This window comes from Manis javanica, chromosome 4, assembly GCF_040802235.1.
Source record: "Manis javanica isolate MJ-LG chromosome 4, MJ_LKY, whole genome shotgun sequence".
Taxonomy (NCBI): Eukaryota; Metazoa; Chordata; class Mammalia; order Pholidota; family Manidae; genus Manis; species Manis javanica.
The window spans coordinates 129,261,840-129,284,430 of record NC_133159.1 but is presented as its reverse complement, the minus strand read 5'-3'; the positions used below and the strand labels follow the sequence as shown (position 1 = coordinate 129,284,430).

The 22,591-nt window shown below is 46.5% G+C and overlaps 1 long non-coding RNA gene across 1 annotated transcript in view; it reads left to right on the top strand.

Annotated features, from left to right (window-relative positions):
- LOC140849046 (uncharacterized) overlaps positions 1 to 22,591 on the top strand; it is a 51,705-nt gene that overhangs the window by 4,286 nt on the left and 24,828 nt on the right. Inside the window, exons 3-7 of the long non-coding RNA XR_012130504.1 lie at positions 2,283 to 2,420; positions 8,956 to 9,079; positions 15,905 to 16,090; positions 17,528 to 17,604; positions 20,067 to 20,191. This is a non-coding gene — a long non-coding RNA (uncharacterized lncRNA). The remainder of the gene's footprint in view (positions 1 to 2,282; positions 2,421 to 8,955; positions 9,080 to 15,904; positions 16,091 to 17,527; positions 17,605 to 20,066; positions 20,192 to 22,591) is intronic.

Below are 22,591 nucleotides of genomic sequence, written 5' to 3'. Positions count from 1 at the left end.
CATATTCCTTTAAAAAAAAAAAGTACATATTTCTGGACCCCATGCTTGCAGATTCTGATTCAGTCTGGTGTATAGTCTGAGAATCTGTATTTTTGGCAGATATCCCAATGGCTCATTAAGTAAATTATGATACATCCTTACGTTGGAATACTATGAAGTGATGAACTGAGGTGGCTTGTATGTTTATCACATAGAAATTTCTCTCAAGATACATTGTTAAGTGCAAAAATTTAGATGCAGAACAGTTTATATAGCATATTCTTATTCCTACTTATATATGCATAGAGAATTTCTTGAAGGATACAAAAACTTACAAGAGTACTTGCCTCTGGGGAAGAGAACGGGTTTGAAGTTAGGAGTCTTTTTTCTTTTCTTTTCCTTCATTTTATTTCTTCTTCCCTTCTCCTTCTGCCACTTGTGTTTCTATTTCAGTTAAGGAGAACAAGCTCTCCAGGTGATCCTGATTTACAACCATGTTAGGAAACCATGGCTGCATATCATACCTCACTGTATCCTGGACGCAACAAGGCCATCCCTTCACGTCTCAGATTGTTTATGAGCTTTGGTTAAATTTTTTCTGAGTCGTAGATCCTCGACCAGATTGCTGATGCCAAGGTTTTATGGGCCTCAGCCACAGGGTTTGGGAGAGAGAGACATTCTCACGTGACCCATCTTTACCAGCCTGATTCGGAGTTGCTAAGACATGGGTAAACTGTTTCAGGGCAGCCAATGTCAAGGGGGCAGTGAGGGAAAGAACACCCGATTTGAACCAGACACCTGTTTGGGTATGAGTCTCAGTTTTGCCCTTTAGATTCGTCTTCTATAATTTGGGAAATGATACCACCTTGAAGAGCAGAGGTAAGGGTGGAAAAGTGGGATGTTGTCTTGCCAGTGGGTTTCAGCCTTTGGCAAGTTCGCTATGGATTCAGTGTGACCAAAGAAATGACAGTAGAACGTTTCTTTGGGGTGAAAGGGTTTATTACTCAGCTTGTTCTCCCGGCAGTAGGTCGAGCACTAACCTCTCTGCTTCCGCCCATAGCACTGGGCTGAGCTTGCTATATAGCGCAATAATAACTTATTACCTAAAGGTGTGGAAGCAGTAGCCTAGCAACAGGCCAGTTACATCATCAAGTGGTTAAAGTTCAGTGAGGATTCGGGCCATAGGAACCCCAACTTCCCCACAAATGTAAGTAAATCTGTCACAGACAGGGGCCTCACAATGGTGGTATTAGAATCCTCATCACCAAAGGTCACTTTCTGGAAAGGGAGTGTGTGTCACCCACTGGTTGTCCCTGCCCATGCTGTGGGCACTCATTCCACCACCCCCTCCAGCCGCTGCTTTGATGGGAGCACCCCTGTCCATGCAGCAGCCTTTTCAGGCAATCAGTGGATCCTCAGCAAACTGCTGGATGCAGGGGGTGACCTTTGGCTCCTTGACAAGAAGGGTTGAAACCCACAGACCTGGGCCCTGAGAGCAGGAAGGAGCTCAGCACTGCGGTAAGGACCCCCTAAGGCTATGTCCCAGGTAGGGCACTGAGCTGGGACTCAGGAGGCCAGGGGCCAGCTCCAGGGATGGCACGGGGCTTGTGGTGGCCTTGCCATTGGCACTGGACATGCAGGACTGGGTTGCCGTAAGTTAACCAGTGGTAAAACTTCGGGCAAGTCTAGTGAAACTTTCTGGTCATTCATTCAGTGGGAAGGAAGAACATTTACAATTTTGCCCAGCCTTTAATTAGCACTTACTGCATGTCAGATGTTCTGAATTAAATTGTTAAATATTAACTAATTTAATCTTCACAGCAACCTTCTCAGGAAGGCACTGTTATTATCCCCGATTTTTACAGATGGAGAAACTGAGTCCCACTGACATTAACTTGCTGAGGTCACACACTGCCAGGTGTGATGTATTCTAATGAGGACTAAATAGCATAACAAATGTGAAGCCCAAGGACATGCACAGTCCTGGGCACCTGAAAGGAAGGGGGAGGTGGGCAGAGTCCTCTCTTTCTGCCCTCTGGTTCTGTTCATTAGCTGTTGGGCCTTGGACAAGTGATTTCACTCCTCCTGCCCTAGTTACCTCATCTGTTGAAGGAGAGAGTTAGAAGAAATTATTGCCAAATCATCTCCCTGATAATGTTTCATACCTTTACAGAATCACTCAGGTCTTTCCCTTTTCAGAGATTTCCCTCCCTGGGGCTTCGAGTCCTTAGACCCTCCCAGTGCCATTGAAGGCCAGGTAGCCCCTAGCTGCGCCAGCCCTGAGCATCTCTGGTGTGTTGCAGATGGTGGAGTTCATGAAGCGCTGCACCTGCCACATGCAGGCCATCATCCAGGTTTTCTCCTGTGACCTCCTGAAGAAGATTGACGCCCCCTTGGCGGCTCATCTGTAGCCTGCCCTGGTTTGGGAGCCTCGTGCAGGGGTGAGTGCTGCCTTGAGCAGAGTGGGATGTTCTGCATCACCGCAGCCTTCCTCATTGGCATGTGGGCCACCCTGGTCCCCTCCATGTCCATCCCCTCCAGCAGCTGGCGCACCTAAATTGGTAGGTCTGAAGGAGAGGATGTGGCTGCTGAAAAAGGCTGGCCACAGATGAACGTTCAGCTGTCCCTGCCCTGCCCCAGGAACATCTGAGGGAAATGAGTTCTGGGCTCCAGTGGGAACCACCCCAGGGTCAGCAGAGAAGGAACTTTTCAGGTACCAGGAGCCCAGGGAGCAGCTAGCTGGCTTTTGTCATCTCCTCAACCATGGAAAGAGTGTTCCTTTATTACTAAGTTTGCAAAAACTACAAATGCTTAATTTACTGTTCCTCTGGCTATTTTAAGCTGTGTAAGAGACTTGCTGCTAGCTGGGTGGGCACTCCACTAGCCCCATCACAGCTACAGGAGGTGGGCCTGGGCTTTTTTCCAAGCTCAGGGACAGAGTTATTTTAAATTTGGGGACTTTTTTGACGTAGGTGTGTATGCAAGGATCCTTCCTATTTTGATTTTCTCTGATGACATCTTTCTGTGATCAGGTTAGCTAGACTTGTCGTGCTCTCACAGGGCTGTCCTTCCCTGCACGTCGAGTCCTGGTTTTCATTGGGTGACCTGGATGCCACTGGTTCCAGGGCAGGAGGAGTTCATGGTTCCTCCAAGTACTAGTTAATCCTAACTGCTCTCCTGGCTTCTCTTGCATGTCTGGGTTCTTTGTTCAGCATCCAGAATGACCTTTTAAGAATGGAAATTGGCCTGTGCCCCTCTGCTAAAAACCCTTTAGGGCATTCCCCGTGGCTGTCAGGACCTCTTCCCAAGTACTACACCTGGCCTTGGAGGCCAGGTTGGTCCAGCTCTGCCCACCTCTCTCACCTCCTCACCTGCCGCTGCTCCTCCCCTTGTATGGAGTTGGGAGACTTGTTGCAGTTTGTCATTATTTTATTTATATATATTCTTCATTTTTCTGATTAGACTGTGAACACCAAGGCAGGGCCTGTGTCTGTCTTGCTCATCACAGACCGCCCTTCACTGCCTGGTGTGTGGCAGGGCTGAGTACGAGGCCTGGGGGTACGTGGGCCAGCCTGAGAGGGAAACCCAAGTTTAAGTGTTGATACACTTTAAAATTTCAATTACTAACCTACACATACCATCTCTTTTCTAATGAGATGAAACATTATTCTTGTTAGGTGGTTGAACCATACAATGCTTAATAGAAAGTAGGGTGGAAGTGCATCCCCCCCACTCCCTTTGTAATGTAAGGAAACCGTATGAATCCTTGAAGTAAGAATTGTCCTCTCAGACCTGTAAGTGGTGCTGTGTCAGGTGAGATTCCTCACAGGTGTGTTTACACAGAGCTCAGTTTGGGGAAAGAAAAAAAGAGCACCTAATTGAGAAGAACAGATGGTTCTATGGTTGCAGATAATTACAGTCAGTTTTTTGTCCCTCCACCCAGCTGAGTTTACTTACACAGACTTGGCCTGAGAAATGTAGGTTGGTCTGACTTGCAGGTGTCATCCATGCCCCTGTTAGAGAACAGCCAGCTCCTTTGTTTATGCAGAGCCCCTACTGACCAAGAGGCCCCCAGGTGGGCAGGGGGGCCTGTCAGTGGTATGCTCCTGTTCCAGAGCTGCTGGGGAGTCCTGCCCCCACGGCCAGCTCCAAATCTGCTCCCTTGGGCAGGAAATGGTCCCCTGTCTCCCGGATCTTTGAGGCCTAAGCATATAGGCTGTGTTTTTGAAGGAGATGGAGGATTTAGTGTAAGAGGGGAGCCTGTCCATTAGATTATGGTGACCATATAGCTATCCTCTGTACTGGGTGGTGTGGAGAGAGAAAAGGATGCTATCACTAATGATGCCAGAGCACCAGGTGTAAATTGGGATGTCCTAGTTTCCCTCAGTCCGAATTGTGGAGTCTTTACTTAAATAGCACAGTGGCTTAGAGTGGGGAAGGGACGGCCTGGCCCCACTGGGTTGCTGAGGAGTGTCTTGCCAATGGGTTTCAGCCCCGGGCAAGTTATCTATGGATTCAATGTGACCAAAGAAATTAACAACAAAACTGTTCTTTGGGGTGAAAGGGTTTATTACCCGCTTGTTCTCCCAGCGGTAGGTTGAGCACTAGTGTCTCCGCTTCCAGAGCACTGGGCCGAGCTCTCTATATAGCACAATAATAGCTTATTGCCTAAAGGTGTGGAAGCAGCTGCCCAGCAACATGCCAGTTACATCATCAGGTGGTTTAAGTTCAGTGAGGATCCGGGCCATAGGAACCCCAACGTCCCCACAAAGAGGGAGAGCCTAAAAGTACTTCCAAAAGCAGAAGTAAAGCATTCACATCTGTTCACGAAGAGTGGGTACGTGGGGCCTCACAGATCTGATGTGGGGTGGGGCTGAGTATACATGTCACCCGCAGCTCCTTTGTCATTTGCCAAGGAAGGGAAAGTGGCTCCACCATGGCAAAATGTTTTTTCCTTCAATCTGAGCCCAAACTACTCAGTCAGCAAGCATTAACTGAGCAGCTGCTACATGCATGGCACCGGTTCAGGCCTGGGAGCCAAAGAAATATAAGACCCTTCTTTCAAACCACCTCCAGTTAATGGGGGCCCTAGTGTGCAAGTGGTGGTTTGGGGGTATATATGGGAAAAACAGTAGCTGGAATGGACAGCATCAGGGCCTGGTCCCTGCCGCTGCCCTGTGACTCCTGGCTAGTAGATTTTCTCTCCCTGGACTCCATTTTTTCCATCTATAAAATTTGGAAGTTGAACAAGATCTACTTTATGTGTCTTTCAAACTTTGACCATCTGAGTCCACACTCCCACCAAACTTAGCAGCTTTAAACAACAATAAATATTTGTGTCAAACGATTTCGGTGGGTCAGGACCTGGGAACTGTCTTAGCTGGGTGGTTCTGGCTCAGAGTTTCTCAGGAAGTTGCAGTCAAGATATTGGGTTTGAAGTCATCTGAAGGCTTGACTGGGGCTGGGAGATCCAGTTGCAATGTGGCATACTCACAAGGCTGGCAGATCGGGGCCGGGCTTTTCCGTAGGGCTGCTGGAATGTCCTCACAGCACAGAAGCTGGCCTCCCCCAGAGCAAGTGATCCAAGGGGGGTCCAGGAGAAGCCCTGTGGGATCCAGCCTTGGAAATCAAACATGCTGTCATTTCTGCAGTGTCCTGTTGGGTCAGCCCTCTCTGACCTGTGGGGGGCTTCACAAGGGCATGAATACCACTCATGGAGGTGGGGATCACAGGGTTCCTCTCAGAGGCTGGCTATTGTGTCACCTGTCATAGTAAAGACAAAACCTACTACACATTCTGACAACTTGGTTCAGCATTGTTCCTCTGGATATGGCTGGTTGATTCTTACCTTTTTTTCCTCTTTTAAATACTTCTAGACAATCTAATCGCTCTCCTAACTGACTGCTTAAAGTTGGGGTCATCTCTGCCCAAAATATCCACAGCTTTGGCTTTGAGAAAGTAAGAGGTTGCCCCTGACAGCCAGCATTTGCTGGACTAACTGGAGAATCACCTGCCCACGGCTCTGACCCCATCTCCCATAATTGTCCAATTCTTCCTTCCCTATCTTCTCCAAGGTATTAATTTTTTTCTTTACTACTTTTTTTTAGTGTTCCTGTCCTTGTTAAAATGCTGAAAATCCTGGAGAGTTCCCCTGTACAACCTTGGGCTATATTTGGGGAGTTTAGAGAATGATCGTTTAATTCTCACTGAGGGCCCCAGACACGTTCCCTCGGAGATTTATATGTAGGAACTGAGATTTTTAAACTGAGAAATATTTTGAGGGAAAATCTTTGTGGTTCTTGATTCTGTCCATTAAAGAAAACCATTGGGAAACTTTGCTGAGAGGCTGGGTGATGTTTGCCAACAGCTCAGCTCCCAGCCCTGTGTCTCTTGGTTGTGCAGACAGCCGAGTGGGGCTGGGGCAGAGGGAATATGGGTTTTGGCTGCACAGAGGCAACCCAGCCCAGTGCTTCAGGCAGGCATCTGACCTCCTTCTGTGAACCCTGGTTTCCTCACTAGTAAAAGGGTAAGAATATTACAACCTTGCAGGTTTTTAGGAAGGTTAAAGGTAATATAAAGAATAATGTCCATTGCATAGGGGTATCCAGGAGGCTAGTAAACAGCAGCTCTCATTATTTGTAGCTGGCTGATAAGATTCAGGAGGTATTTTACTTTTCCTCTTATCTGCCCACAATTTGAAACTGTGCTTTGCTTTCAGTTTATCTCAGGGGGTACACAGCTGGCCTATCTAGAATGTCTTTCAATAATTGGAGAGAGGGAAGTGATTCAAGCTGATGGTGAGCCTACCTTCTCTTTCTTCAGTGGCCCTTACACAGTCATGACCAAGTAAGCAGAGGCTGGCCAGTGGGAGGTCTGACTTAGTGCCATGGGATGAATGGGCCTCACGTGACTTCCTTATGCGTGGGAGGGTTTCTACCTAACCACAAGGCAACACTGAAGAATGTATGTCTAAATGAGGGTTTCTCCACCTGGACACCTCTGACATTTTTGGCTGGATATCCTAGTGGAGGGTGGGGGGAGCCATGCTACACCTTGTAGGGTGTTTAGGAGTGTCCGTGTCCCTGGTCTCTCCTTATTAGATGCCATAGCAGCCCCCAATGCCCCCAATGGGAGTAGTAGCTCCCACCCATCACACTGTGATTATGACAACCAGAATGTCTACATAGATTCCAGTTGGCCCCCTCTGAGGACGACTTCTTGGCAAGATGACTCCTGACAGTGGGTAGAGGCAGCTTAGCGGTCACTGCCTGTGATCCCTGTAGGAGTGGAACAGGCACTGGGGCAGCTCTCAGCAGCCAGCCACAGCAGAGGCAGCTGTGACTGGATATAGCTATGACAGATGTCTCTGGAGTGTTCTCAGTCCCCAGAGACCTGGCCCCTGTGGGGTCACAGTAATTGTCCTGGCCAAGGTTGCTTGGCCTCCTTGAACCTGGATGCTTCTTCCCTGCTTAGAAGAAACATCTTTCCAAAAAGGCCTCTCTCTGCCATACACTCAGGGTCCCTCCATTTGCAAAAGACAGGCTCCTTGCTTTCCTGCCCATGCCACAGATCCATTGTTGGATCCCCTCTCTCTTTCCCACTGCAAGTCACCAGCCCAAGTCACTGGCCTCTTAACTCGTCCTCCATTCTCTAGACACCCCTTTCTACCATTCCCCACACTGCTGATACAGTTGTCTTTCTAAAATACAAACCCAACAGAGCCACTCCCTCCCTGGAATCCTTCAGTGACTTCCTTCCACCTATGCTAAGTTCCCCAGGATGCATTAGGACCTGGGGCAGTGGGGAGGGAGGACCCAAAGTGCCCCCTGGGGCTGTGTAACAGTAGATGCTGTGTAAACACCACTTCTCTGCCTCTGGCTGGGAGAGGTCCCTATCGAAGTAGCTGCTCACCCCAGTCTGCTTGAATTGTCCTGCCCTGTAGCCTGGTGTGGAACAGGAACAGGGTCACAGTGAAGGAGCTAAACCTTCCCCACCCACCCGCACTGCCACAGGCTACGGCTCACTGACTTACTAATTGCTGAGCTGGAGCACAGCAGGTAAGGAGGAAGCCCAAGGACCTGGCACGTTGCAGTCCAGGTTCAGGGCTGTGCTGTCTTCTGGGGTGTGGAGATCAGTTTCTCTAGGCCTCAGGGTTTCCTGACTTTTGCAATCTGTGGATTTCAAGGGCTACCGCAAGAGAGAAAGAGGAGTTAATAAATAGGCTGAGGGGTGGGTGTGATGGTGGCGAGGAGCTCAGTTCAGTCAGCTGATTGACTTCCCATAACCCATTCACAGAGCATGGCTGTTCATGAGATTCACAGGTCTGCAGAGCCATATCTCTGCCATTGAGGGCACGCGCATGTCTCAGTACCTCAGGTTTCCTGTGGCTCCAGGATTAGTCGGTCAGCTCCTGCTGAGGCAGGAGCTTCATGGTTTCACAGCGGGGCTGCTAAGGCCTTGGAGTGGATCTAGGTTCCTGAGGAAGCCACTCAGCAACCGCAGGTGTTTCGGGCCAGACCCTTCCTTTGGGAAGTCAGTATAAAGGGGCCCCAGGAGGCTGAAAGGACTTAAGACACAGTGTGGACTTGGACATGAGATTGAGTGGGGTGTGTGGTCTAGGAAAGTGTCTGACAACTCCCTGCCCTTGGTTTCCTCATCTCCAAAACGAGTAAGTGATACCTTTCTTATAGGTGGTTGTTGGGATTGAGATGATCAGTGTGAAGTACCTTAATAAGTATCTCTTAGTGACACTGGCACTGATGACTCTAAGCCCTCAGGGTCTGATCAGTGAGAAGCCATAGATTCACCCACAGGTACCCCTGCCCCTCAACACCAACCACCCATCTGGTCTTGGGAAAACTCATGCAAATAGTATTTGTTTAGAATGTGTTCAAGGAGCCTAGGAAAAAGGAAAGTGCCCATTTTTTCATCATGTCCTCCTTGCCTGGGCTGTACCGACCACCTTTTCTTCTGTAGCAAGCTGCGGCACCCCCACCTGCTGCAGCTGATGGCTGTGTGCCTGTCCCAGGAGCTGGAGAAGACCCACCTGGTATATGAGCGTGTAGCCGTCGGCACACTGTTTGGTGTCCTCCATGAACAGGTAAATGGTGGTTCCACAGATTTGCTTTTGCTGCCCTGCCCTCCCCTCTTCCCTTGCCCCAGCAGCAGGGTTCCCACTTTTCATGCATGGAAGATAAATCTCTGAACTCTTCACTTGTGAACTTTATAAGGCTGATAAGCACCTGATTGGAATGAGTGTGATTTTATTATTGTCTGTCCTGCTTTGTTAGACATTGAAGAGCTCAGCAGACCCAGAAAACACATCTACCTCACTAATCAAACAGCTGGCTGTATTTTCCTACATTTCCACCTGTGCTTTTACGGGCTGTTCTTGGAGAGAGGTTTGTTTGCTTACAGGCCCCTCTCTCACTTTCGATTTCCTTGTGGGGCCGTCCTCCAGGCCCCACAGACTCGCTGGGACAGATGCCTTGGGCTGAGGTGTGGCTTTGGAGAGGTCCTAAAGCATTTTTTTCTTTCTCCCTGGCTTTGTTTAAGGCTCCTGGCAGGAGTGAGAAGAGACCCTCTGGAAGGGCCCTCCCCCAGAATGGCTAGCCCTTCCTTCCTGAGGACCTCCTTGGAGTGTCCTCTTTTTCCTTCTTTTCCTGCCCTTCCCCTCTCCTTTGATTAGGGCATTACCTTAAAATGCCATTTCTGTGGGGAAACATTATGACTTTTAGCAGCTGAGTACATTCCTGTGAGTGAATTTCTGTCCTCTTAGGATGAATTTTCTTGGTCATCTGACTGGGAAAGGGGCTGGGTTGGCCCTGTAATCTTCAGGGTCCTCCTAGCCACATAGCCTTAGATGGAGGTGCAGGGCAGGTTCATTGTCAGTGCTGGTCATGGGCCCATCCTAGATGCACATACCAGGCTTTGGGAACTTCATCCCCATTCTTTGTGGCATGAATAGCTCAGCTGAGAGAAAGGAGCCCAGCCTTGGGACCAGGGGGCCTGGGTCATTGGGGCCTTGGGCCAGTCACTTACTCTCCCTGAGCTCTAGGTTCCCCATCTGTAAAATGGGGACACTGGGTAGCTGAGAGGGTCAGTTAAAGGATTTGGGAACCAGCACAGCGTTGTGCAGCGTGGGGCTGGGCCCATCCTGTTCCTGGCCGTCTGTCCTGCCTGCAGAGGTCCCAGTTCCCCGTGCTGCACATGGAGGTGATAGTGAAGCTGCTGCCCCAGATGCTGATGCCCTGAGGTACCTGCATTCCTGGGGCTTTATCCCTCTCCCTCAGCTCCTATGCCATCCACATCGTCTCCACATGGGAAGCCAGGCTGACCAACCTGGAGTACGTGATGGGAAGGTGGGCGCTGTAAAGAGAATCTGATCTGGGCGGGAATCCTCATCGGTGGGCTGGGCCGTCCATCGCTTGGGAAAGAGGTTTCCCACGTGCCTTGTCCTATCGGCCAAGGTGAGAGGGACTTGAGCGAAATTATTTCTGTACAGGACATTCTCATTTTAATAAACATTTAACAAGTTAAGAGACCATATTAGCCAATGTGTATGTGTAAATGCTATAACTGTCTATTCCAAAATTTTCAGTGGATTTTCCCACTTAAATTGCCATCGATGTATGTATTGGAGGGCACAGTCACCATTCTGATTTCCTCCCATTTGTGGTTCTGCTGTCTTCCAGGCATCCGTCCCCTACTGTGTCCTCTATATTGCTGGTCATTGAGCAAGAGAGGGCATGAGGGGTGCATGGTGTTTAGGAGCCAGCCGGAAGTGACTTTGTCATGGCTTCCTGCCTTGCACTGGCGGGGGCTTACTCATCTTCTCACTGCAAGGAGGCCAGGAAACGTGCCATAGCTGGGCAGCCTGGAAGGAGAGAGAAGGGGACGGGTGCTCATGAGCCTTACAGTCATTCCATCCTCCTCCTAGGCCAGACCCTGGGCTGGGTGGGCACGTATTCCTTGTCTTCAAGGGGCTCAGTGCAGTGAGGGAGGCAGTGACAAAAATGACATCATCATTCAAGGGTGATTGGATGGGCTTCATTTCCTGTTTATCAGGGGTCATCATCCTCCTGGGAGCTGGGGATTGACCTCCATCTCTTGCCCTTAAACACTGAGAAGCAGAGGAGCTCCCCTGCGCCCCCTCAGTGCCGTCCACAGCTCTGAGGCTTTGGCCCACTGTTGGTTCTGCTCTGCTGTGAGGCTTCAGCCACTGGGCAAGCCCCTTGCTTAGACCTGCCTACTTCTGCTCACCCTCATCCCCACCCAGTGTCCAAACACTGAGGCTTTGTTTCTGAGTCTCAGCAGGCCTTTGCTTCCTACATACTCCGTAATGTACTTTTCTTACTGTATGAAAAGCTCTGTGATGGCAGAGATTTCTGTTTCATCCATTGCTCTAGCTCAAATGTCTAGAACAGGCCTTCACACAAGTGGGTGCACAGCATATTTTTCAAATGAGTGAAACAGAAAGACTCACTTCCCAGCCCTCCAGTGGCTCCTGTCCCTCTGCCTGGGGAGGAGGGCAGGGGCCAGATTGTGCCTAACCTTGTGGGCCTTCAGAAGAGTTTGAATCCTGTCTGAAGAACACTGGGATGCTCTGAAGGGTTTTTTAAGCAGGATGGTATGATGGATAATCTAGTTTTAGGAAGGTTCCTCTCACTCCTACGTGTGGAGAGGAGGCTGAGGTGACGAGAGAGGCAGGGGAGCAGTTGGGGTGTGAGTGCAGCAGCTATCCATGGGGAACCGGTGGAGGCCAGGCGGTGCTCAGCTTCAGATTTGGTCCATTCTCAATCCCAGTTAAAACCTTCCGTGGCTCCCCATTGCTTACAAAGTCCCGGCACTTTGCTGGGTATGGAAGCCTTCCAAGGTGGGGCTCTGCTCACAGTGCCAACCTCATCCCTTCCTATTCCCCTCTGACCATCTGAAGCCATGTGCAGTTCATGCCATGCCATGGTGCTGCTCCCTGCATCTGGCATACTTGGCACGCACCTGTTTACCCTTTTAAACTCACCGCAGTCACAGTTTCTCTCACACCCCAAGAGGCCCCTGCTGAAGCTCTGTTACCACCACACTTTGCACATTCACTTTTTCTGCAGTCAGGTGTGTCTGCTCTGCCAGATGGTGAGCTCCAGGAGGGCAGGGACCATGCTTGTTCATCTTCAGCACCCAGTTCAGGGCCCGCCACACAGTAATTGCTCAGTAAATGTTTGTTAAGTGAATGGATGAGTCTAGATGAAGGGAAAACTTGAAGCAGTTGAAGTAGTTAAGTACAAGTTGACACTTCAGCTGTGTGTTCAGGAGTAGTGGAAGCTGAGGGGTCTCAACATTTCTGCTGCTGGTGACAAGGACTGTTCCGGAAGGCTGTAACAGGACCCAAGCTGTTGGCTGGTGGTGGGACACTGTCTCTTGTTGGTGGAGATAAACAATAGTTTTTTCTGTGCATCCTAGAGTTAAATGGAGCTTTGGAAAGGGCCTAGCCCAACCCTGTCCTTTAATAGATGGGGAAACTGAGGCCCTGAGAGGTGAAGAGGTAGTATATAGTTACCCAGCTGTGGCTAGACCCACATGGAAGAGGATGTTTTCTGGCTGTGGGGACAGGATGGTTTGGTGGTTGGGGGTAGGAAGACCAGCTAAGAGGCCTGAGGCAGGGCTCAGTGGTGACTATGAAACCAAAATGGAAGGGAAAGATGTGAGATGCACTGAGGAGCTGGGGTCCATAGGCTGGCCAAGTGAGGGCTGGGAGGTAACTGGGTAGGAAGATGTGAGTTCCCCCTTGGGCTTGTTGTCCTCAGAATGGAACTTCAGGCAGAAATGTCAGTCAGCAAGCAATTGTAGTTGCAACAGTGTATTCTGCTTTGACAGCTATTAACATGAGTTGATTATCCAAGAATCCAAAATAGCTTTTAATTCCACTTTTGCTTTTGGTAACACTCTATTTGGGCAGGTTGGTTTGTTGAAGGTCATTGTCAAGGGTAGCGCTCCGTCACTTGGTGTAAAAATGATACAGCAAGTCTCTCCTGTTCTTCAGCTCCTTCCTATTGGAATCTTTGGAGCCGGAATTGACCTTGCAGGTGGTATCACATAGCTGTAGCCAAATGTACTTTTAATGATGTCAGAGCTGAAGCCCAGAAAAATAACTGCCCTAGAATGACAACCAGAAAAGGAGCTTTAACAGAGAAGGGTAAGAGGGAAAAGTGAGGGAGAGTGAAAGAGACAGGATATAAATCCTGGTCGTGAGTGACTTGTCCCTTGTCAGAGCCTTAGACCAGCCTGAGAGGCCTGAGAAGGGAGGGATTTCACTTAGAGAATCACCACGCAACACGAAGAGCCAAGCATGTTAGGGCCTCAGAATATATCCCTGACAAGAAAGCACTCCCTGATTTTCCTGTGATATTAATATGATATTGGCATGTGTGTCCAGGCTGTTCCCATTACACCAGGCCACACCTGACTATTCAGAAATACAACTAAAATGTCAATACCAGCTTTTCTAACTTGATGGCTTCCTGAACTCACTGCCATCTATCAAAAGCTCTGCTGTAGGAAATATTATTTAAGGAAGTTTGCTAAAATTCTGAGAAGCCCATCCCATCCTCTAAAATCTGCCCTTTGCCAGACTAGAAAAGAATTTCTGGCCACTTGGCTTTTTAAAAACTTAATTCTTAATTCTTAACCAGCAACCAAATGCTTACCATACCATTTGTATTAATTTCCTACTTAAAACATAGTGCTTTATGGCTCACAGAGTGTTTCCACGCACATGATCTTATTTGATGTACATGACAGCTGTGGGCAGAAGTCAGCCCTGACCTCACCCTGAGGACTCCAGCTGGCCCAGAAGACATTTAATGGACTCTCAGCATTCGGGTTCTCAGGGAGCCTGGTTGGGAAGTTGAATTATTCAAGCCAATCAGTGAACCTTTGAGTGCTGAACTGAGAGGGCTCATTCACTAGAGGGCAGAGTCCGAAAAGAAGCAACCACAAGTTGCTGGGGTAGTTCCAGAAGGCTTTGATAAGCAGATGGAGCTTGAGGGGGGCCTTGAAAGAGTCTTGTATTCATTTTTTCAAAAGTAAGCATTGAGGCTCTAGTGTAAGTTAGAATTATGGAGATATAAAAGATGAGGTGCCTGCTCTCAAAGAGTAACTCTAGTGGAGGGGAGACATAATAAGCAATAAATGAAAAAAAAATTCAGATAATAAGTGCTCTGAAGTCAACAAAATGGGACTATTTATTTTATTCAAGTATAGTTGATAAACAATATTATATTGGTTTCAAGTGTATCACACAGTGGTTCAACAGTTACACACAGTATGAAATCCTCACCCTCTGCTAGTGTAGTTACTATATGTTAACATAGAAAGATGTTACAGAACCACTGGCTGTATTCTCCATGCTGCACTACCATCCCCATAACCAACTTACATTATGATTGAGACTTTTGTGCTCCTTTATCCCCCTCACCTTCCCACCCACAAAATGGGACTACTTTAGAGTAGGTGTTTGGGGAAGGCTTCTCTGAGGAGGCATCAAATTAATGCCTCTGTTACCAGAAGCAGCCAGTTGCACTAAGATCTATAGGCAGAGTACACCATGCACATGATGGCGCCAATACAAAGATATGAAGTGGTGAGGTGCTTGGAGAAACTGAGAGGGGGCCCCTGTGATTTGAATGGAGTGAGCAAGCAGGAGAGAACAAAATGAGGTGGGAGGGTGGGAAAGGCCCACTTGGGTAGGAATGGTAAAGAATTGCAAGTGTTGGAATGGCCAGCAGTGAGAGTTAGCTCAGTATCTAGCTGGGTTTCTAGAAAATCAAGGAGGTTGCCAGTCTTCAAAGGCAAATGTTTCACAAATAGACTGTGTGCTGATCACAATGATCCTTGAAGACATGAGCCCTATCTTGTGTGTCCAGGACGGAGGTGTACAAAGAGACCTGACTCGCATACCCCTTCCTGCCCAGCTGTACAACTGGGCGGCCCCAGAGGTGATCTTACAAAAGGCAGCCACAGTGAAATCTATGTCTACAGCTTTTCAATGATCATACAGGAAATTCTAACATGTAGCTCGAAGAGCATATTGATTGTGACCAAAGTCCCTATTTTTAGGTTGGATTTTTTCCCCCCAAGAGTTACTTAGTTTTATGAAAATGCAGACATAGAAAAAGATGTCTAGGAAAAAATACCTTGGGGAAGATAGAAGATGATCTCCCAGAAGTCTTTCTCTTTTCACCTGTTCTTTGCAAAGCCCACCTGTCAGCTTGTCAATGGTAATGCATTTAATCCAAGCAAAATTTTAAAACTGAGTATTGCTGTCAATGCTTAGGGGTCTCTGTGAGCTTCCCCTTAAGAACTTGTAAATGAGGAGAAAAGACTGGCCTCTGAGAAGTAAACTATGAAATCAAACACACCCAGGGGCCAGTGTGTGTATAAGTAGTGTTGCCTGAAAGACATGGAAGCCCATCCAAGCCTACGGGACTTTAATGTGAAGGAAATGGTCCCATATCTGAAGACAGAATGAATCCTTTAGGAGACCAGGATACACACATCCAGTAACCTTCACTGAGGGGGGGTAAGTGAGAGGCAGCTCCCCTTACCAGTGCTTACAGTCTCAGAGGCAAACTAAACCTTCCACGAGAAGACTGCATTAGGCTACCCAGCCTGATGCCATGAAACATTCTCTGTGGTCCCTGTCGCCAGTGTAGAACCTATGTATAGATGATTCTGATACTACTTTTTCTTGTCTCTGCTTCAAGGATTTCCCTGATAATTGGGTAAAGTGGCTTCTGCTTTGTGATTGGAATTCCAGGTCGTTTTTATACAGAGAAAATAATAGTTGGAGGGGTTAAGTAACTTGACTAAAGTTATCCAATTTCATTTAATTTCTTAATGTTACTCCTTCCTATGACTTTTTCCTTAACAGACAACATACCCTGGAATGGCTTAGCTCAGTTATCAAAGAAGCCATTGTTTTGGAAAATTATTTAGAAGCTGACATCAGGCTTCCAAAACCTTATTATGATATTAAGTCAGGCATCCAGGTCAAGCAGAAAGATCAACTATGAACCTTCTTCAAGACATCCACTATATTCTGAAGAATGACTTAAAGGTAAGTTCTAAAGCTGTTAGGAGTTTGTTTCTCTTTAGTCATCTCAGGGAAGTAGGGAATTACACACCAAGAAGTTAGAGACCAAGTTGTAAGAAGTTTTGGAGATCTCACTGCATGTTCCTGAGAAAAGCCTACTGCTTAACTTGGTGAAGGCGGCAGGGCATTAATGAGGAAAGCTGGGAGGGGCGCCCTGTAGGCATATGTGTGATGCAATGAATGGCAGTGTAAATCTGGGGAAAGGAAATCCTGGGCAAAACGGGACTACTGGTCCCAGCCCTGAGGCAGTGTCCCTGCTGCTGCTCTCCGTTGATCAGTCAGGAGGCCAACTCAGATGGCAGTGTGGATAAGGAGGAAGGAACTGGTGGCAGGCATCATTGGAAACCATCTGCTAGTACATGTGACTGTGCATAAAACAATTATACCATATTTAATTTTTTTTGAAAAGTCCACCCTGGTTTTCTAGATAAGAAGGGATAAGGCATTTTCACCTAAGTGAAATTTTCAGATAATTCAAAGTCATTGATTTATCAGTTTTAAAATTTTTAATTATACTGATGGAACAGATGTATCATTATTCTAAATACCTATTTTGAGTATATTCTAAATATATTCTAACCTTTCCTTGGCGATCATGACATTTTTCTGAATCTCTATTATCATGGCTCCATGACTCAGTGCCGCCTCCGGCCCCTGCTGAGGAGTCTTTGCGCCCATGCAGAGGCCGTCTGAGCTCATACCTGAGGGAGCTTATGATCATTTCCATACATCCTCTCAGTTTTAGGCATCCTGATGCCCCCAAGCCCCACATTTGTTACCTTTGATTTGCTACAGGTTGGGGAATGTAATTAAGTTTGTTAAGTTGGAATAAGCAGATCCAAAAGTCTCCCTTTTGGATAAAGGGCAAAGACTTTAATTTATTTTTTTTCTTTTATTTCCAAAGTGTTGTAGCCTTTATTTTATTGTGTTTTATTTTCATAGCATCCCCATTCGTGGATTCAGGCAGGATTTTTGCCCCTGCTTTACAGATGAGGAAACTGAAGCATAAGATTCTTGTAGATTAGTCTGAGTAGGGACTAGATTAGAACACAGGGTCTAGGGCTCCTGCCACAAAGCCTACTGCCTTAATGTCGGCAGAAATTTTTGGATTTTTGATGTCTATTTTGGTTGCTCATTCTTCATTTGTGCCCTTTTTTGGACTGGGTTCCCAGAGGCCAACATCTCTATGTAAAGGCCTCCAGGTAAGAGGTGAATTACTAGATATGAAATATGGAAAGGGAAATAGCCTTGGTAGGTCTGGTCATTTCTCCACATTTAGCAAAAATGGCTTTAAAAAAATATATGAAAGTGAAGAGAAGAGGAATGCAAATTCTTTCCTCAAAACACTAAATATGTTGACTGCTTTTAAAATTGTCACCTCTTTGTGGCCCTGGAAAACAGAGCACAGGTGGACACTTTCAGCCCACTGAAGGAGACGAGGACAGTTTGGAAAGAAGTAGGAACCAAAACTCCAGCAGGTATTTAACGTCTTATCATTCTTTTGTCACCATGCTTTTAGACTCTCAAGTGACCCCAAACCCATTTAATGATCTTCCTATGTCTAGTGACAAAGAGACTGAGTGATAAAAAATAGTAACACAGAAACAGCTCTTGACAGGTTCTCCCCTTTAAGGGAGTGGAAAGAAGAGTGTAATGGAAACTGGTAGGAGACACCAGAGGGAAAGTGGCTGGCAGGTTACTCAGACAGAACTCACCAGTTGTCAAAAGCAGAACATCTTGCCTTTCCAAAGCTGCCCACATTGTTTTTGGTCTCATAAAGAGAAATGCCAGGTATTCCATTTGCCAGTGCTCCAGAAACCAAACTATTCAGGAACCAGGATTCAAAATAAGTGTCACTGACTCCAGAGTTATAAAATTATATAACAATAATGTGGTTGAATAGTATCATAGTTACCCTTCAGCCTCTTTCCAGCTAGATCAATGAACTGGCTTCAGCACACATCACTGAGAGGAGAGCATATGTGTACACTCAGTTCAGAAGAACGTAGATGAGACAAATTTTGGTTTGCACAGGGCCAGTTATTAAAGGGCCAATAAACGTGTTTAAAGACAGACTGCTGAATCAATTTTAGTTATTTTTTGTGTGGTTAAATGGCAGCATTAATCCACAGCTTTGAAGTCAGTTCTCTTGGACAAAAGCAACTTTTTGTTTCTCCCCCAGTGGTGACTGAGACTAATGACAAGAGTTTGATAAATATGTGCACCTTAAGGGAGAATCAAGGAAAAAGTCCATTTTAGTTTAGTGTACAGCAGTCCCTGCCTATCTGTGGTTTCACTTTACACACTTTCAGTCAACTGTGGTCTAGATAAACTCTTAAATGGAAAATCAAGAAATAGTTCATAAATCTTAAATTGTGCACCATTCTGAATAGTGTGATGAAATCTCCCTCTCTCTTGATCATCCTGCCCAGGATAGACATGAATCATCCCTTTGTCTGAAATATCCATGCTGTATTCACTCCTGGCCTGCCTGTTAGTCACCCAGTAGGTGACTTGGTTATCGGATTGTCTGTTGAGGTATCACACTGTTTGTGTTGATGTAACCTTTATTTTACTTAATAATGACCCCAAAGCACAAGAGTAGTGATGCTGACAATTCACATATGTCACAGAGAAGTTGTAACGTGCCTCTTTTATTTAAGTAAAAAGATGAAACTTCTTGACTTAAGGAAAGAAAAAAATTCACGTTGTGTACTATGCACAGTTTCACTGAGGGTCTTGGAATGTATCCCTTGCATATAATGGGGGACTACTGTATTTAATAATAGGGAATTACTTTACCGAGGGAATTACTGAAGAGCTACCTAACTGGGATCAGAGGACTTAGTGCTCACATCATTGACAGAAGCAGAGAGGGTGAAGGGATAGCCATTAGATGATAAAACAAAAGCCATTGCAGTGGGCTCCCCTGTCCAGCTCCACCTTCTTCCCAAAGGAATGTTTAACGTTTTGCTACCAATCTACCTAGTCTTTCTGTATGCTTTAAAAAAATGAAATTATTATGTACATGTAGGCAATTTTTATATCCTGCTTTTTCACTTTTCACATGAGCATAATTCCACATTAGTAAAACAACACCTGTTGTGCACTTACTTTGAAATTGTTGGATTTCCCCCATTGTTGAAATTTAGGTGGATTCTTTTTCTGTTATGAATAGGGCTATAGTGACTTGTCAGTCAAGCCTTTTCTGCATTTTGGATTATGTCCTCGATAGACTCCTAGAAGCAGAGTTACTAGATAAGAGGGTTTGAAATTCTTACTGCTTCTTGATAGCTACTGCCAAGTTGCTCTTTAAAGAAACTGATCAGATCTGACCGTTCTGATTGAACAGACTTCTTTCTGGTCCGGTGGGAAAGTAGGGCATTCTGGATAATTAGGAACCCATGTATATGCCACAAGCACACATTTTCAACGTTAGTTTAATAAAGAATAATATAAAATCATGGATATTTAGAGGAAAAAAGACTCCCTTGTTTTGCAGATTAAAAAATGGTCCAGAGAGATTGAAGTTTGCCAAAGCCAGACAGCTAGTTAGTGATGGGTCAGGGTTTAGAGCTCAGTGAAACTAGGTTGAGGATCCCTGAATGTTTTTCAGACTCCTAGGTGCCTCGAACCATCTCTACAAATGTTAGTTATTGTGCTATCACTGATAGGCAGGTGGGCCTGTTACTAGAGGATTCTGATCAAAGGGCAGGATCAGTTCTGAACCATCACCTGTGTTCTGAAGCATTTTTGAAGGTTTGGTTGGGGTTTCTGCAACAGCTCAGGGACCAGGAATCTGTCTGGTGAAATTTTATTTCAATTGTCAGTTTCCCATACCTCTGAAAGCTTCCCAGGAGTACTTTTACAGTCATGAAATCTGAACTTGGGAACTGAAAAAAAACAACAGATCATCTAACCCAGTTATTTCGTTTCTTAGCCAGGGAAGGCCTGGAGAGTGCAGCATCCAAGCCCAAGTTACACAACTAATAGTGGCCTCTTCACTGTGTCGGGCCCCCCGCAGGGACCTTTAGTGTCACTCAGCCCTGGCCAGGGCCCCACCAGGTAAGGAGTCTTGTGGGCTGAACAGTGGGGAGTCTGGCAGGTGGGCAGCAGTGGGCAGATCTGTGCAGCCTCAGGAATGGCTCAGAGGGGAGTTGGGGCATCCTCCGGGTGGGCTGGTGAGTGCTGGGTTGTGTCGGACCAAATTGATGTATTTATGTCCACCCTGCTCCCCAACTCCCAAAAAAAACCTATACAATTTAGGATCAGTGTGGAATCTGTATCTTCTGAAAACTATAACACAATGTCAAGAAATCATGAAAATGATGGAGAGGTACAGTTAAAATGGAAGAGTGAGTATAAAGCCATGGGTTCTGTTGGCCAGAATGAAAGTTAAAGTGTATTTCTAGGTACACAACCTGTGTTGCACTATTCTCCCATATTCTTTTCATCTGTCAGATCATTCCATTTTAAAAGCAGGGCCTTTCTGATTACAAATAACAGGATGGAAATGCTTTTTTGTTTTTACCTAGTCAGGAAAAATAAGCGTTTGTTAGGATGGGTCTTCTAATACTGTTTAAGTGAACACATTCCATGTTATTAGTCCAAACAAAAGAGACCATCAGGCCCACTACTGTGTATATTGTTTATTGATTTTCTTGGGTGGGAGTGGAGAAGTGCTTTTTTCATTTCTGAACTTTATAGGAAATGTTTCTATTATGTATGTTAATGTATGTTATGTACCAAGTGTAGCAAAACAGTATGCAATATTTAAAAGATAACATTATTAAACTAGGAGCATGCAGTCTCACTTTCCCATATCCTGTGGGCATTGTCCTTCTGTATCAGTTTTTTCTTATAACCTTAAAAGGATACAATGTCTGTGTTTTCTAATACCAACGTTAACTGACATGAGCAAAACTGTAGACCATTTGGAATGAAAACACCCATATAATACAAACTTTCCCAAAATAAGAGCTCAGTGTAGTCTAGAAAAGCCAGACAAGACTCAAATGAATCCTTTCCATCAGTATAGACTGGGGCTTCAGAAGTCATTTCCTTGTAAAATCTTTACAGCAAAGTCTATCTACAAGTTTTCTGCTGCCTTCCACTCCAGAATTCAGCAGGAAAGGCTGTAACTGACTGAAATTCTGCCCTTCCCTCTCTGTCATCAAGTCCCCTGTCCTCCCTTTCAGCCTAAACGGAGCAGGCTGAACTAACAGTCTCCATCAAGCTAAGGATGATGTGGTTCTGAAAAGGCAATTGGTGTGACAGTATGAGCTATAAAAAATATGACATAGCTCTTTAAGTATCAAAACATTTCATTTCCAATGTTCATGGTGCTGTTTTAAATGCTGCTTTCTCTTCTGTCCAGTGGAGGTGAAAGAAATGGCAGAGAAAGCAGCCACTGGGCAGCTGGTGGTACCTCCTTGGTGTCCTTGCAGTAGTGTGACTTTAGAGGCTGAGGCTGATTCCCTGCTGCAGCCCCCGCCATTAGGGACCCTGAGAATGTGGATTGGCAACGAGCTGTAGAGTATCCCAGGAAAAATGATGACCCAGGAGGAGATGGCAAGTGTGCCAAATTGGGCAACAGTGACTGTGACGGTGACCAGCATGGCAGACAGCCTGGGCCGTGAAGCTTCAGTAGTAAGTTCTCTTGGAAGAATCAGGGTAGGTTAGCTCTATCAAGTTAATGAGAACTCAACAAAAAATAAACCTGGAATGTCTCCTTTACTCAGTCTTCTCTCCTCTCCCATCTGTCTGGAAATACTGAATTCCAGGGAAAAACAGCTTATCGCAGGTAAGGAAATCCAGAGAATTCATGAGTTTTTCTGTTACTGAGTAGACCCATATGCTCAAAGGAAGTGAAATAATCTCCATGCATTGACCCTGGTCCTGGGTCTAACCTGGCAAGGAATAGAACTCTCCCTCCTTGAGGGTAGTGGTGGATGCCACTCCTTATTGCCCATTTCTTTGTGAAATTTTAAGCCAAAAAAAACTCCACATGCTCCCAGAAGAACCTAGAGGTGAGTGATGTTGACTGTCATCATTTTATAGATTTGAAGATTAAAACTGAAGGCTGTAGCAGCTGGGAATCCCGGGGAACTCCAGGTGCCCTAACCCCCTGGGTGACAGCGCAGCTCTGAAGCCCCTCACGGCAATGAACAGCCTCCTGTCCATTCCCTCCGGCATGGCCCTGCCATAGCAGGAGAGCGGCCGTGGGAGCAGCTGCACCCACAGCGACAACCCAGAGCCTCCTCCGCAGCCACCCGGGCCCAACTCAGAGGCCCCACCAGCGCGCAGCAGCCCAGCACAGACAGATGAAGCTGGGACAGGCAGTGAAAAGTCGCCGTTCTCGCAGGAGAGCACACCCAGCACACCTGCCTCTCCCCATGGGGCTCTGGGTTGCCCCGATGGCTGCTCCACCCACGGCAGCTCAGGAAATAAAACCATAAGCTGCTC